The 14,037-nt window shown below is 45.9% G+C and overlaps 1 long non-coding RNA gene across 1 annotated transcript in view; it reads left to right on the top strand.

Moving 5' to 3' along the window:
- The window catches only part of LOC142846924 (uncharacterized), a 105,187-nt gene that overhangs the window by 50,403 nt on the left and 40,747 nt on the right, over nt 1-14,037 (top strand). Inside the window, exon 2 of the long non-coding RNA XR_012910092.1 lies at nt 1,907-2,118. This is a non-coding gene — a long non-coding RNA (uncharacterized LOC142846924). The remainder of the gene's footprint in view (nt 1-1,906; nt 2,119-14,037) is intronic.

Raw genomic sequence — 14,037 nt, 5'->3', positions numbered from 1 at the left:
TGCACTTTAAATGTACTTTGTATTTTGTGTTTGAGTACACATACAAAGTCTCTGTTTCTGATAGACTTATTGAACACAGTGATAGTTGAGGCTCATCCAAGTGCAAAGGCCTCAATCAGAACTTGTGCCCAGCACAATGGCTCAATGCCTCAGTCCGTGGAAAAGTCTAAAGCAGTCAGCATGGGCAGCTCAGAGCCTCATTGTCTCCCACTTCGCATCTCAGCTTGGTGTTTTGCTCTTTTTCAAATTGTATTTGATAAAGAAGGAAAATTTTTAGATGATAAAATATACCCTTTGTGCTTTTGAAATTGCATCTCATCCTTAATAATAATTATAGCTGTAGAGATGTAAAAATGGTTTATCCTAGGTAATTTCTCATAAGCCTACAGCCTTGGTAAGGGGAGGAGCATGCTGATTGGCAAGCAGGAGTAATGTGCCCAGTTCTGTGGCTGACCATGCTTGCCAGGGAAAAGCAAAGGTGTGTGTTAATGATTGAATGTCTATTTGATTCCGCTTGTGGTTTCTGTGGTTCCTGGACAGGGTGTGTCCTGGAACAACTACTCAAGCACTTGCTGAATTGAAAGGGTCTATTTATTAATCGCTTCCCACCCAATAGTGAAAAGATAAATTTACACATTTTCCAGCTTTTTGATGCACTAATGAAGAGGATAGACACCATTGGAAATCCAGAATTGCTTCCCAGAAGAATTCTGTTCCATTGGTTGCATGTAAAAAATAGAATATGTAAGGGAAATAAATGACTATCTCTGTAGCACAGAAAGGAGGAAGAGAAAGGGATACTTGCACTGGCCTCTCCTGATTCCTGTGTTCCCATGAGGCTGCTCTGAGCTGGTGGGGCACAGCTTGCCTGCTCCCAGGTTTCTAGGAAGATGTTTTCTAACTGGAAAGCTCTGCAGAGGAGCAAAGAGTGGGAAGAAAGAGGGGTATTTTCTGGTTTAACCCATATACTTCCTGGTCATGTGGGTTGCAAAAGCCATAGTTCATTTCATTTTATGCTGCTTCAGCTCTAGATTTAATCAGTGGCTTCTTCCCTTTTTCCCCTGCAGGCCCAGGATAGCCATCAATACTAACTCTCCACCCCTTGTTAGTTTTCATAAACCTTGTCCACAATCAGAATTACGGCAATGGACTTATGTGGACATGTGTGTACGGCTTGGTGTGTGCATGCCCTAGAATGAACTTGTGTGGGTGCATGCATGTAGGTCGGTGTGTGCATGCCCTACAATGGACTTATGTGGGTCCGTGCATGTAGGCTGGTGTGTGCATGCCCTACAATGGACTTGTGTGGGTCCGTGCATGTAGGCTGGTGTGTGCATGCCCTACAATGGACTTGTGTGGGTGCATGCATGTAGGTCGGTGTGTGCATGCCCTACAATAGACTTATGTGGGTATGTGTGTACGGCTTGGTGTGTACATGCCTTACAATGGACTTGTGTGGGTGCATGCATATAGGTTGGTGTGTGCATGCCCTAGAATGAACTTGTGTGGGTGCATGCATATAAGTTGGTGTGTGCATGCCCTACAATGGACTTGTGTGGGTGCGTGCATGTAGGTTGGTGTGTGCCTGCAATTCTAGACTTCAGCTTCCAGTGTTCTTCCTCAGCACATCTTTCCATATTGTTTTGTTTTGTTGTTTGATTATGGTTTTGGTTTGTTGGTTGATTATGGTTTTGGTTTGTTTGGAGACAAGGTCTCTTACTTCCTGCTGACTAGGCTAGGCTAGCTGGCCAGCAAGCTCCAGGGTTCCACCTGTCTCCATTTCTCTAGTCCAGGATTACAAGTGCATGCCACCACACTCTTTTACATGAGTTCTGGTTTTTGGACTTGGGTCCTCAGGTTTGCAAGTCAAACACTTTGCTAACTGAACCATCCTCTCTGTCCCTAGTGAACCCATTTAGAAGAAAACCGGGGAACTGTCCCTGCTGCCTGTGGCTACGATGACAGAGCATCTGAGTTGGAAAAAAGAAAAGTGTCTCTCTCATTCCCGTCAGCGCGGATGCATATTAAGCTGGTTTGAATGGCTATCTGCAAGCATTGTTATCAGCTCCTGTCTCCTCGTGTTCTTTGGTTTCAATGTGAATTACTCTTGCAGGGAAGGTAAGGTGTATTATTCTCCTTTGACTGTGACATTTGCTCCGAGCCTGTTTATACCAATGCAGCTGCTGAGCAAGTTGGGCTTTTTCTTTAGTCCTTTAGTTCTTTTTTTTCTCTCCACTTCTCTTTTCATTTTAAAGGCATATATGCAAGTCATCTGACCCAGGTTGTACACGAGCTCCACAGCATATGGTTGGGGAAAGAACATCGTGTCTTTTGTTCAGTAGTTTTTGTATTTCTTTGCAGTCTTTTGCTTTTCTGGTCCTCAAATAAGGCTAATTACAAAAGGGGTAAAAAAAAGAAAAAAGAGGTGGGACTGGTAGAGAGGGAGCCTTTAAAACCATTCCTTTTGCAACAAGGAACAAAAGAGTGTACCAAGGGCATGGCCAGGCCTCAACAAAAAGAAAAGAGAAAAACCACCTAATGAGGACGTGGAGATGAGTGCTCGTGAGGAAAAAGAGCTTTTAGTCTGCAATCCGTAAATAAGTGTGCATCAGATGGGCACTAGCAGATTCTTAACAAGGCAGGCCACAGAAACTGCAGCCTTCTATGCAAGAGCAGCATGCCTTAAAAAGGGAATCTTTTTTACAAGGCATTTCCTTTCAATATTAATTTAAAAAGCAATACTTGAAAATTAAGATGTTTTATTCATATCTCTGAACCTGTTATAGCATGAGGACCATGAAAAGAGTTGGTTCTGGGAAGTAATTACAAAGGCTGCTGGCTTCGGAGGGGTCAGAGGCTTTGCACATGCGTGTGCGGTTGTCCACGGAGAAGAGCTGTGCAAAGGAGGCTTCACCCCTGGAGATTTCTGTTGCATTTTTACTTTTAAAGTGGGAGAAGCAGTTTGGTCCAGGGAAGAGCCAGGCGTAAGGGGGTGGCGGTCACAGACTGTGACATTCCCAGCAGTTTTTAAGGGAAGCCTTCATATGATCCCACAGGTGTTAGACTTGCGTACACCACAACCTCAGAGCATCCCTGTGCATGTGTCCCCACAGCCTGTGAATACTTCAGCGCACAGACGTGCACATACACATGCATGTACACACATGCACACATACACACACACAAGTATATATAGATAAGAGAATAGAAATTGTGTCATCTTACTGGGTTTTTTGGTTTGTTTGGTTTTTGCTGTTTTGGTTTTTGGCTTTTCGAGACAGTTTCACTGAGTTTCCTCTGTAGACCACAGTGGTCTTGAACTCACAGAGATCCGCCTACCTCTGCCTCCTGAATCCTGGGATTAAAGGTGTGCGCCACCACTGTCCATCTGGTTTTTTACATCATAGTAATGCAGTATTTTATTCATGACAAAGTTGAAAAGCTGCATCTTCCTTTCCTATTTGCATTCTTAAAATCACTTCAAATATGTGAAAATGAACAATTTTCTATACAGTGGATGTGCTTAGATTTGATATTCATCTTTAGATCTTCGCTTCTTTACGTGTGTGTGTGTGTGTGTGTGTGTGTATAGGCTAAAGGTTGATGTTGTGTGACTCTCTACCTTGTATATTGAATAGGTGCTCTCACTTGAACCTTGGCTTGCTGATTGGGCAAGCCTGCTCTAGGAATCTGCCTTCTGAGGGCTGGAGTTGCAGCTGGGCTGCCACACTCACCTGGTGGGTTCTAAGTATCTGAGCTCCAGTCTTCACACTAGTGTGGTGAGTGAGTCATCCCACCCCTCCATTCCCAGGCCTTTCCTTCTTTAAAAATGGCTCTGTAGATCAGTGTTGACCTACCAAGTCAGAACCTGCCTTTCGTGTGACCGAGAGTGTGTCCATCAACATTTGAGGAGCGCTTTTTAGGTCGTTCCTCTCCTCACCTGAAGTTGGGAGTCAGGTTTTGTAGTGTTGGAAAGAATAAGAGTACAGTAAGTCATACAGTTAATATTTTTTTTGGATTATTCTGTCAACCAATCATCAGTGCTTCCTCAAGTGGCTGTGTACCCTAGGAGTCAAACATCCTATCTCTCAGGTGATGGTGTACCCTAGGAGTCAAACATCCTATCTCTCAGGTGACGGTGTACCCTAGGAGTCAAGCGTCCTAGCTTAAAGTCAGGAAAACTTGGTTCAATATTTTCTCTGCTAGTTACTGCTTCTGCATTTGCAGAATGATTTAATCCCTGTGACCACACTTATCCCTAGTGCCACAGATATTGTCTACATCTGTAATTGCAGCACTCTGGAGGTGGAGAGAGGAAGATCAAAAATTTAAAGTCATCCTCAGCTACCTATGGAGTTCTTATAATCCTGAGATACATGAGTACCTTTCTCAAAAAAGAAAAATACTATGAAAAGATTCTTCATGGCCATTTATAAGAGAGTAGTTTCTGGCTGAGACAGTGAGGATACTTGTCTCCTGGAGCCGAGGAGATAGATACAGTGAGGAGGTTTGTCTCCTGGAGCCGAGGAGATAGATACAGTGAGGAGGTTTGTCTCCTGGAGCTGCTGAGATAGATACAGTGAGGAGGTTTGTCTCCTGGAGCTGAGGAGATAGATACAGTGAGGAGGTTTGTCTCCTGGAGCTGAGGAGATAGATACAGTGAGGAGGTTTGTCTCCTGGAGCCGAGGAGATAGATCCAGTGAGGAGGTTTGTCTCCTGGAGCTGCTGAGATAGATCCAGTGAGGAGGTTTGTCTCCTGGAGCTGCTGAGATAGATCCAGTGAGGAGGTTTGTCTCCTGGAGCCGCTGAGATAGATCCAGTGAGGAGGTTTGTCTCCTGGAGCCGAGGAGATAGATACAGTGAGGAGGTTTGTCTCCTGGAGCTGCTGAGATAGATCCAGTGAGGAGGTTTGTCTCCTGGAGCCGAGGAGATAGATACAGTGAGGAGGTTTGTCTCCTGGAGCCGAGGAGATAGATCCAGTGAGGAGGTTTGTCTCCTGGAGCCGAGGAGATAGATCCAGTGAGGAGGTTTGTCTCCTGGAGCCGAGGAGATAGATCCAGTGAGGAGGTTTGTCTCCTGGAGCCGAGGAGATAGATCCAGTGAGGAGGTTTGTCTCCTGGAGCCGAGGAGATAGATACAGTGAGGAGGTTTGTCTCCTGGAGCCGAGGAGATAGATACAGTGAGGAGGTTTGTCTCCTGGAGCCGAGGAGATAGATACAGTGAGGAGGTTTGTCTCCTGGAGCCGAGGAGATAGATCCAGTGAGGAGGTTTGTCTCCTGGAGCCGAGGAGATAGATCCAGTGAGGAGGTTTGTCTCCTGGAGCCGAGGAGATAGATCCAGTGAGGAGGTTTGTCTCCTGGAGCCGAGGAGATAGATCCAGTGAGGAGGTTTGTCTCCTGGAGCCGAGGAGATAGATACAGTGAGGAGGTTTGTCTCCTGGAGCTGCTGAGATAGATCCAGTGAGGAGGTTTGTCTCCTGGAGCCGAGGAGATAGATACAGTGAGGAGGTTTGTCTCCTGGAGCTGCTGAGATAGATCCAGTGAGGAGGTTTGTCTCCTGGAGCCGAGGAGATAGATCCAGTGAGGAGGTTTGTCTCCTGGAGCCGAGGAGATAGATACAGTGAGGAGGTTTGTCTCCTGGAGCCGAGGAGATAGATCCAGTGAGGAGGTTTGTCTCCTGGAGCCGAGGAGATAGATCCAGTGAGGAGGTTTGTCTCCTGGAGCCGAGGAGATAGATCCAGTGAGGAGGTTTGTCTCCTGGAGCCGAGGAGATAGATCCAGTGAGGAGGTTTGTCTCCTGGAGCCGAGGAGATAGATCCAGTGAGGAGGTTTGTCTCCTGGAGCCGAGGAGATAGATCCAGTGAGGAGGTTTGTCTCCTGGAGCCGAGGAGATAGATCCAGTGAGGAGGTTTGTCTCCTGGAGCCGAGGAGATAGATCCAGTGAGGAGGTTTGTCTCCTGGAGCCGAGGAGATAGATACAGTGAGGAGGTTTGTCTCCTGGAGCCGAGGAGATAGATACAGTGAGGAGGTTTGTCTCCTGGAGCCGAGGAGATAGATCCAGTGAGGAGGTTTGTCTCCTGGAGCCGAGGAGATAGATACAGTGAGGAGGTTTGTCTCCTGGAGCCGAGGAGATAGATACAGTGAGGAGGTTTGTCTCCTGGAGCTGCTGAGATACTAGAGCTTGGCGAAGGGTTCTTCATTACCCCAATCCATTCCATGCCATCAGTAACTGGGACTGCCAAATGCCACACACACACACACACACACACACACACACACACACACACACACACACACCTCCAAAACACTAATGCTCCCATTGAGGCACACTGCCTTTGCATGTTTCTGTTATTATCTTCCACATATTACATCTCTTGATAGTTTAGCATTTAGCTGACAAGCGCTGGTGCCTGCTGCAGTGTGCCATATAAGAAGATATAAAAAGTTAGCTACATGTCGTTAGGTTAAGAAAACAGTCAAAACTATTATACAATAAAACTATGGATAGCCCGACTAGTATACAGGCCTGTAGTTGAAGATGGGGGCCTCTCCTTGTGTCTAGAAATACTTTCAGTTACAGTTCAGGAGATTTTCAGGGCTGTTGTGGCACCACAGACAGGAACTGACTTTCAGAAAGCAGACTTCGTCTCTGCAGTACCCTCAGGGTATGTGATCTTACATTAATACACACTTTGTCAAATCTGATTGCTTAATTAGGACCTCGAGTTCCTGTGATAGTTGGAAACTTCTCCCCCCACCCTTGACAAAAACTTTATAATACAACATGATCAACACAATTTCATGATGAACAGTTTTCAAGACTGCAGAAGCCATTAATGCACTTTATGGCGGCTGTTAACATATAATTAAACACCACAGCAGATGTTCGCCAAAGACATCGGCAACAGATTGATTGATTTATTTAAGCATCCTCGAGTATTGTGGTAACAAATTCAAGATGGAAGAGTTTTGAGAAAATAACTGAATCACTTAATAAAAATGCTAAAATACAGTTAGAGTTAACCAACAAGCAACCTGACCTTCAACCATTGCATATGGCCCTTCGTGTGGGTCACCTGTGCACCGCTGCCCTTCATGAGGGTCACCTGTGCACTGCGTAGAGCCTTTGACAGAGCTCACTAAAGTTTCCCAGTGGGCTCTTTGTCCACAGCAAATGTATGCACATGCGTCCCCTTCGACAAGCTTGCTTTCGACAGGTCTTGATTGCCGCAAATACTTACTTGCATTCTGAGAGGCATCTTGTCTCTACAGGGAAGCACTGCAAACTGGCATCCTGCCTTCCTTTAGGAGCACAGCACTGTTGAGGGAAGGAATCCCAACCAGAGATAACATATCAGCAACTCTGAATCTGAATGAGGTCAGGTGAGGGAGTTCTGGACAGTGGAATGTGGATGGGAGGGAGGAGGCACCCTGCCTTCGGAGCCTGGCTTGTAAGCCCTCAACCATCCTTCAGACCTTTTTACCCTGCCAGAGCTGCTGCTGACCTTTCGAGATTCTGCAGGAAGAAAGTAGCAGAGGATCTAGAATGTGGATCCCAGAGTGACTATGTGGAACAATGCCCCCATCCGCTCTCATCATCCTTAGAAGCTCACGGAGAAGTGCGTTCTTGTTGCTTTACACCAGACAAGTGGAGAGTTTTTCTTGTTCTACCAGCTGTGACCTTAAGATGTGTTACTGTTTTGCTGCTCTGTGCCCAAACCCCAGGGAAATCGCTAGAGCACAGCAATGAAAGCCTGGCCACTATAGCAGAACAGAGACAAAGGGCATGGAAGGCTCGTTTGGTCTTTGTGTAGGCAGGGGTTCACTTTAAAGGTGGGCAAGAATGTGAAGCAGGTGTTGCTATCTGCTGCGTGGCTCCAGGGCCAGCATTTCCTTATGTGACTTGAGGGGGGAGAGAAGGATCAGATAGTAATTCTGGGTTCTTGGTGGATGGCTCCATCAAGATAATAGGACACTATGACAATTTCACAGAGAGGATGTCATGGCCATTAGTGCTATCAGATGACAAGCTGTGACTAAGATGACTCTGGGTAACCACCTAACGCAAGAAATGAACGCTTTTGCCACCGTGACAGCCTGAGGCAAGCAAACCCAGGCGCCAGTTCTGTGTTCTCACTGCTGGGATGATCACTGTCCTCGGTGGGAAACAGGTTCTGCCACCATCCACAGTCAGTAGCAGCCCCTTCCCGATGGGTGGGTTCCAGGACTCTGCTCAGCTTTCCTTGCTGGAGGCTTCCACACAGGCGATGTGATCCCATCTCCAAGTGGCAATGGAGGCCCAGGGTTGCCAATAAACTGATCTGCCCCAGGGCCCCTAGCTGTGCGCTCCCTCCGTGTCCCTCTTGCTCACCGCTTCCTTATTCCCTCACATTTTGTCCTTAATGAAATGGTGGCAATCCGCAACATACTCAGAACTACTAGTTTAGGGTCAAGAACAAACTCTCAACTGATGAATTTCGATCCAGCAGAGCTGACTGTGACGTGATGTGGGTTTGGAGCATTGGACAGGCGAAGAGCATTCCTTCCAGTTGTTGCTGGGTTTCTGCTTCTGAGCTGCTGTCCTCTGAGCATGCGTCTTATCCTTCTAACTACCCCTACTTATCAGAGGCTCACTAGACATTGAAACTGTGTTCCCTGCAGGTGTTTTTCTTGGAAAAAAACTGAGCTGCAAATTCTCTGTTAATATTCTCTTAAACTAAACTATAGATTATGAAGCCTTGTCTACAAAGGGACAGAGAGTAGATAGTTGAGGCTGTGTGAGGGTTCACAGTATAAAAAAAAAAAGCCAAAACCAATGCGTAAAGAAGTGTATGTAAATGTTCTTCAGTAGAAACCTTATTCAAAAATACTCCATAAGCTAGATGTGGCCCAATGGCTAGACTCTGCAAGGGCAAATTTAACTTTCCATGCAAGCTTCATTTATTTTACAGTTTTCCCAATTTCCCACATCGATACAACAAATGAACAAATGAAAATACCTGTCACAAGTATTCTAGGTTGGTTAGTGTTCATGTTTACTCTACTTGAGAAAAGTTATGGGAGGAAACTTTGTATGTAAGAAATATTTTCTAATGAGAAGACAATGCTGCCTTAAGATGAAAGTAGTTAAGATTCGCTGTATTCATTTTTCCTTTTTTTGCACTAGTCCCTGGGATTACAGTGTGAAAAGGATACAAAGGGTCTCTACCATACAAAAATCTATGATTTTGTTGTGGAGGTGCACATTAAAAAAAGTAATTTTTCCAAGCTGTGAGGATATATGTACCCAGCCTTGGTTTTGAATTTTATTTTTTTCTATCTTATTGATTTTTATTGAGTTCTACATTTTTCTCTCTGCTCTCCTTCCTGCCTCTCTCCGCTTCAACCCTCCCCAAAGTCCCCATGCTCCCAATTTACTCAGGAGATCTTGTCTTTTTCTACTTCCAATGTGGATTAGATTTTATGTAAGTCTCTCTTAGTGTCCTCATTGTTGTCTAAGTTCTTTGGGGTTATGATTTGTAGACTGGCTCTCTTTGCTTTATGTTTAAAACCCACCTATGAGTGAGTACCTCACTCAAAATAATGTTTTCTAGCTCCATCCATTTTCCTGCAAAATTCAAGATGTCGTTATTTTTTCTGCTGTGATATTGTTTTTATTATCATACCACTACTATTATTATTGAAGCATTCTGGGTATGCCAGGCTGACTTCAAACTGTCCACTTAGTCAGTATGACTCTGGATGCCTTATCCTCCAGCTCCTGTGTCCTGAGTGCCACATTACAGGTATGTGTCACCATGTCCTGCTTATCTGGTTCAGGGATGGAACCCAGGGCTTTGTATGTGCTAGAAAATCACTCCACCAACTGCGCTGCGCCCAGCCCACTCTTCCTGAGCTTTTAGATGTCCTTTCCAATACCTGGGTGTTGTGGGGTGAGAGGTGTGGGTAGCAAAAGTTAGGAATAATAAGTGCAGCTGGCGGGAACCCAAGAAGAGCTGGGTGTGCCCAGAAGGTGGAAGTAGACCTCTGCCCAGGCGGGGGACTCGGAAAAGGAGCTGGAACAAAGATCAGAAGGGAAAGCTTTGCATGCTTGGAAAAGGACTGAGGTTGACTCCCGCAGGTGAGAGAAACTGAATAGCCCAAGAGCAACATCTGAGCTGGGCCAATTTTAGGGAAAGATTGAGAGAGGGAAAGTCTGGAGGCAAGGAACACAGGCAAGCAGCTCTCTGAATAGCGCAGGTAATAAGGTTCAGGCGATGGTGGGAACAGGGTCATCTAGTATTGTGAAATTGCTTGCCTTTTCTATAAACTCCTTGGAGTTAAAAGTAGCGTCTGCTCGTCTGCCCGTGGGTGAAGAACAGAACGGCACTCACTGGCTGCTGACAATGTCTCTTCTTGTGCTCTGCTATGTTTTAATTATGTCTGACATTCATCACACACCATTATCCAGTGGCAGCCAGTTGCAGAACCGCAGCTTCATCAGGAGTCAAACAAAAGCAAGGACACATGTCATTATGCAGCACGATTGTGTTATTGTTTGGAAGTCGGGAGATATTTAGGTTGAATACACTTGTGGCTTCCTACCTCTCGTGCTGCTCATGTGTCTCCTTTTGATTCCATTGTAAGGACCCTCGGCCCGTGACTTAATTACTAAACAACCAAGCCAGGAACAGTTCAAAGAATAAAGATGCTAAAATTAGACGGAATCAGGAAGGTGGCGCCTGTTTATCGCGGGGTTTTGAAATATACAAAAGCGAGAATGCTGTAGTAAGCAGCCCATGGATCCTCGGTCTGTTTCTGCAGTCAGCATCACACCTGAGCTTATTTCAAGTATAGCCACACCCACTTTCTGTCCTTCATCCTTAGCCTGGGTTATTTTAAAGTAAGTCTTGGGTCTCCTATTCATTTCCCCTATACATCCTTCAAAAGAGATCCTTAAAAGGCAGCTTTGGTTTCTCTGGGTCTGTGGGTTTTAGCATGGTCCTCCTTTATTTATGTCTAATATTCACTTATGAGTCAGTACATACCATGTTTTTCTTTCTGGTCTGGGTTACCTCACTCAGGATGAACTTTTCTAGTTCCATCCACTTGCCTGCAAAATTCCCGATGTCACTGTTTTTAACAGGTGAGTAATACTCCATTGTGGAAATGTACCACGTTTTCTTTACGCGTTTTTCCATTGAGGGACATCTACATTGTTTCCAATTTCTGGCTATTATGAATAAGGATGCCTCAAGGGGTAGGAGGGATACATGAATCTCACTGTGAAGGGGAAATAGAGTGGACATTGCCATGAATGGGGATGGAAACAGAAGAGACAGGTGCGGGGAGGATGGACGGAGAGGGTACTGGAAGAGACAACTGGAATCTGGGGGCATCTCTGGGACAAGCTTGAAACCTAGAGCAATGGAAATTCCCAGGAATCTATGGGGGTGACCTGATGGAGGAAGGTCATTGGTTAAAATAAAAGAAACTGCTTGGCTCTCATTCGTTAGGAGATAGGTGGGAGGAGTAAACAGAACAAAACGCTGGGAGGAAGAGGAAGTGAGGTCAGTCTCGACAGCTCTCCTCTCCGGAGCAGACGCCTCAGAAAGACGCCATGCCCCACTCCCGGGCAGACACACGCGATGAAGCTCCGACCTAGAACCCTCCTGGTAAGACTGGTGCCACAGATTATTAGAGATGGGTTGATTGGGATATCAGAATTAGCCAGTAAGGGCTAGAGCTAAGGGCCAAGCAGTGATTAAAAGAATACAGTGTCTGTGTAATTATTTCGGGGCATAAGCTAGCCGAGCAGGCGGCTGGGGTGTTGGGGACGTAGCCCCGCCGCTCCTTATTACTACAGTGACCCTTGATAAGACTTCTAGCAATTGGAGATATGGAGCCTGAGCTAATCATCTCCTGTAGCCAGGGTCTGGGACACCACCCCAGCCACAAACCCTTCAACATATAAGATGTGCTGGGGTAAAGATGGCACAGAAATTGTAGGAGTGACCTGATGAAAGTGATGACTGCCACAGCTGGAGACCCACACCCTGAGAGGGAGCTCACCTCTGAGGTCCAGGACACCCCAGTAACCTAAGATAGAACCAAACACAACTGGCAAAAAGAGTCAGTGAAATTATTTCTAATGATATTCTGCTATACTCATAGGTTGGTGTCTAGCCCAACTGTCGTCAGAAAGGCTTTACTCAGCAACTGCTGGAAATAGATGCAGATCCACAGCCAAATATTAGCCAGAACTCAGGGAATCTTGAAGAGGGAGAGGAAGGTTTAAAGGAATCATTGGTGTCAAGAGCACCACAAGAAAACCCACAGAACCAACTAATCTGGGCTCACAGGGGCTCACAGAGACTGAACTGACAGCCAGGGAGCCTGCATGGAACTGACCTACGCCCGCGGCATTTATGCAACAGTTGTGTAGCTTGGTCTTTGTGTGGAGCTCCTAACAGTGAGAGCGGTGACTGACTCTGATACCTGCCTTTAGGACCCTTTTTCCCCTTACTGGACTGCCTCATCCAGCCTTAATAGAAGAGGAGGTGCCTAGTGTCTCTGCAAGTTGATATACCTTGACTGGCTGCTACGCAAGGGAGGCCTGCCTGTATGTGAAGAGAAACAGTGAAGGAGGAATGGATGTGAGGGGCAGGAAGACAAGTGGGAGAGAGCTGGGGAGAGGGAGAGAAGCTTCAGTTAGGATGTAAAAACAAGAAAATAAAATTTAAAAAAGAGCCAGCTTTGGGGCTAGAGAGATGGCTCAGGGTTCATGTAGAAGCCAGATTCTGGTTCCCAGCCCCCACATCCGGGAGCTCACAACCACCTGCTGGTGACTCCGGTTCCAGGAAACATGACAGCCATCTAGCCTCCGTGGGCACTCCATACAGAGGCACTCCATACACATGCAGACACATACAAGCATGAGTCAAACTTAAAGCAAAAGATAAAATGTAAGAGAGCTTTTTATTAGTGCCTATTGTACAAAGTAATGGGTTTCAGTTTCACTGTGACATTTTTATACCCACGTGTAATGTCACCCTTCTATCACCATCTCCTGTCTCCAGTCCCTCTCCCTTTACTTCCTCTGTGTCTGTAGTAGTCTTCCTTTAACTTCCACGGCCTTTCTTTTTTTTTTTTTTTTTACATGTATTTAGTTGGTGTGTACGTTGGGTGAACATATGGGAGTCAGGACACCTTTCAGGATAGGGTTCTCTACAGCATATGGGTCCTAGAGAATCAAACAAACCCAGATCATCAGGTGTGACCACAAGTGTCCTTACCCACTGAACCATCTTGCCATCTTCTTCCTTCTCCAGCTTCCTCTGCAAGCTGATACACACTCTGGCTGCGATGGAGCCCTTTTAAGCCGACTTATGTTATTTATGTGACGATTTCTACTTCCAACCACTTTCCGGCAAAGAATTTCACTCATCTTTATGATGGAGAGAGCCACACACTACGCATAAGTCTTGCAAGTGGTAGGAAAGGTGGTTACTTGTAAAACAAATGGAATCCTTTTAAGACTTAATTAGAAGCAAGTCATAAACCTGATGCGCCAGCCTTCTCAACTGTTCCTGCCAAGACGTGGTGACTTTCCCACATTTCTCCTGTGATATGTAGAAATTGAGAGAGACAATTTCATCTAAATTCCATTTCAGAGATTTCCCCCGGGATGCGTGTATTCACGTGGTTTTCTGCACATGTGTACAAGTGTGTATGTGTGTGCATGTGTGTGTGTGTGTATGTGTGTGCACGCGTGTATGCGTGCACAGACTTGTGAAGGCCAGAGATCAATGCTGAGTACCTTCTGAGATTGCTCTCTGAGAAGGGAGCTCTCAAGAAACAGTAGGTTGGCTGGCCAGTGAATCCAAAGAGCCTTGGCTGTCTCCGCCTCCCCAATGCTGGGATTGCAGACACATGCCACTTTGCGTAGCTTTTATGAGGGCACTGGGGACCTGAACTTAAATCCTCATGCCTGTTCAGCAGATGCTTTACCAACTGAACCAGACACCGGCCCTGAAACTTCTTTCATTATTCCACTAGT

The sequence above is a fragment of the Microtus pennsylvanicus genome, chromosome 3 (assembly GCF_037038515.1).
Source record: "Microtus pennsylvanicus isolate mMicPen1 chromosome 3, mMicPen1.hap1, whole genome shotgun sequence".
NCBI lineage: Eukaryota > Metazoa > Chordata > Mammalia > Rodentia > Cricetidae > Microtus > Microtus pennsylvanicus.
The sequence above is the reverse complement of the archived record's forward strand: the minus strand, read 5'-3'. Positions and strand labels throughout refer to the sequence as shown.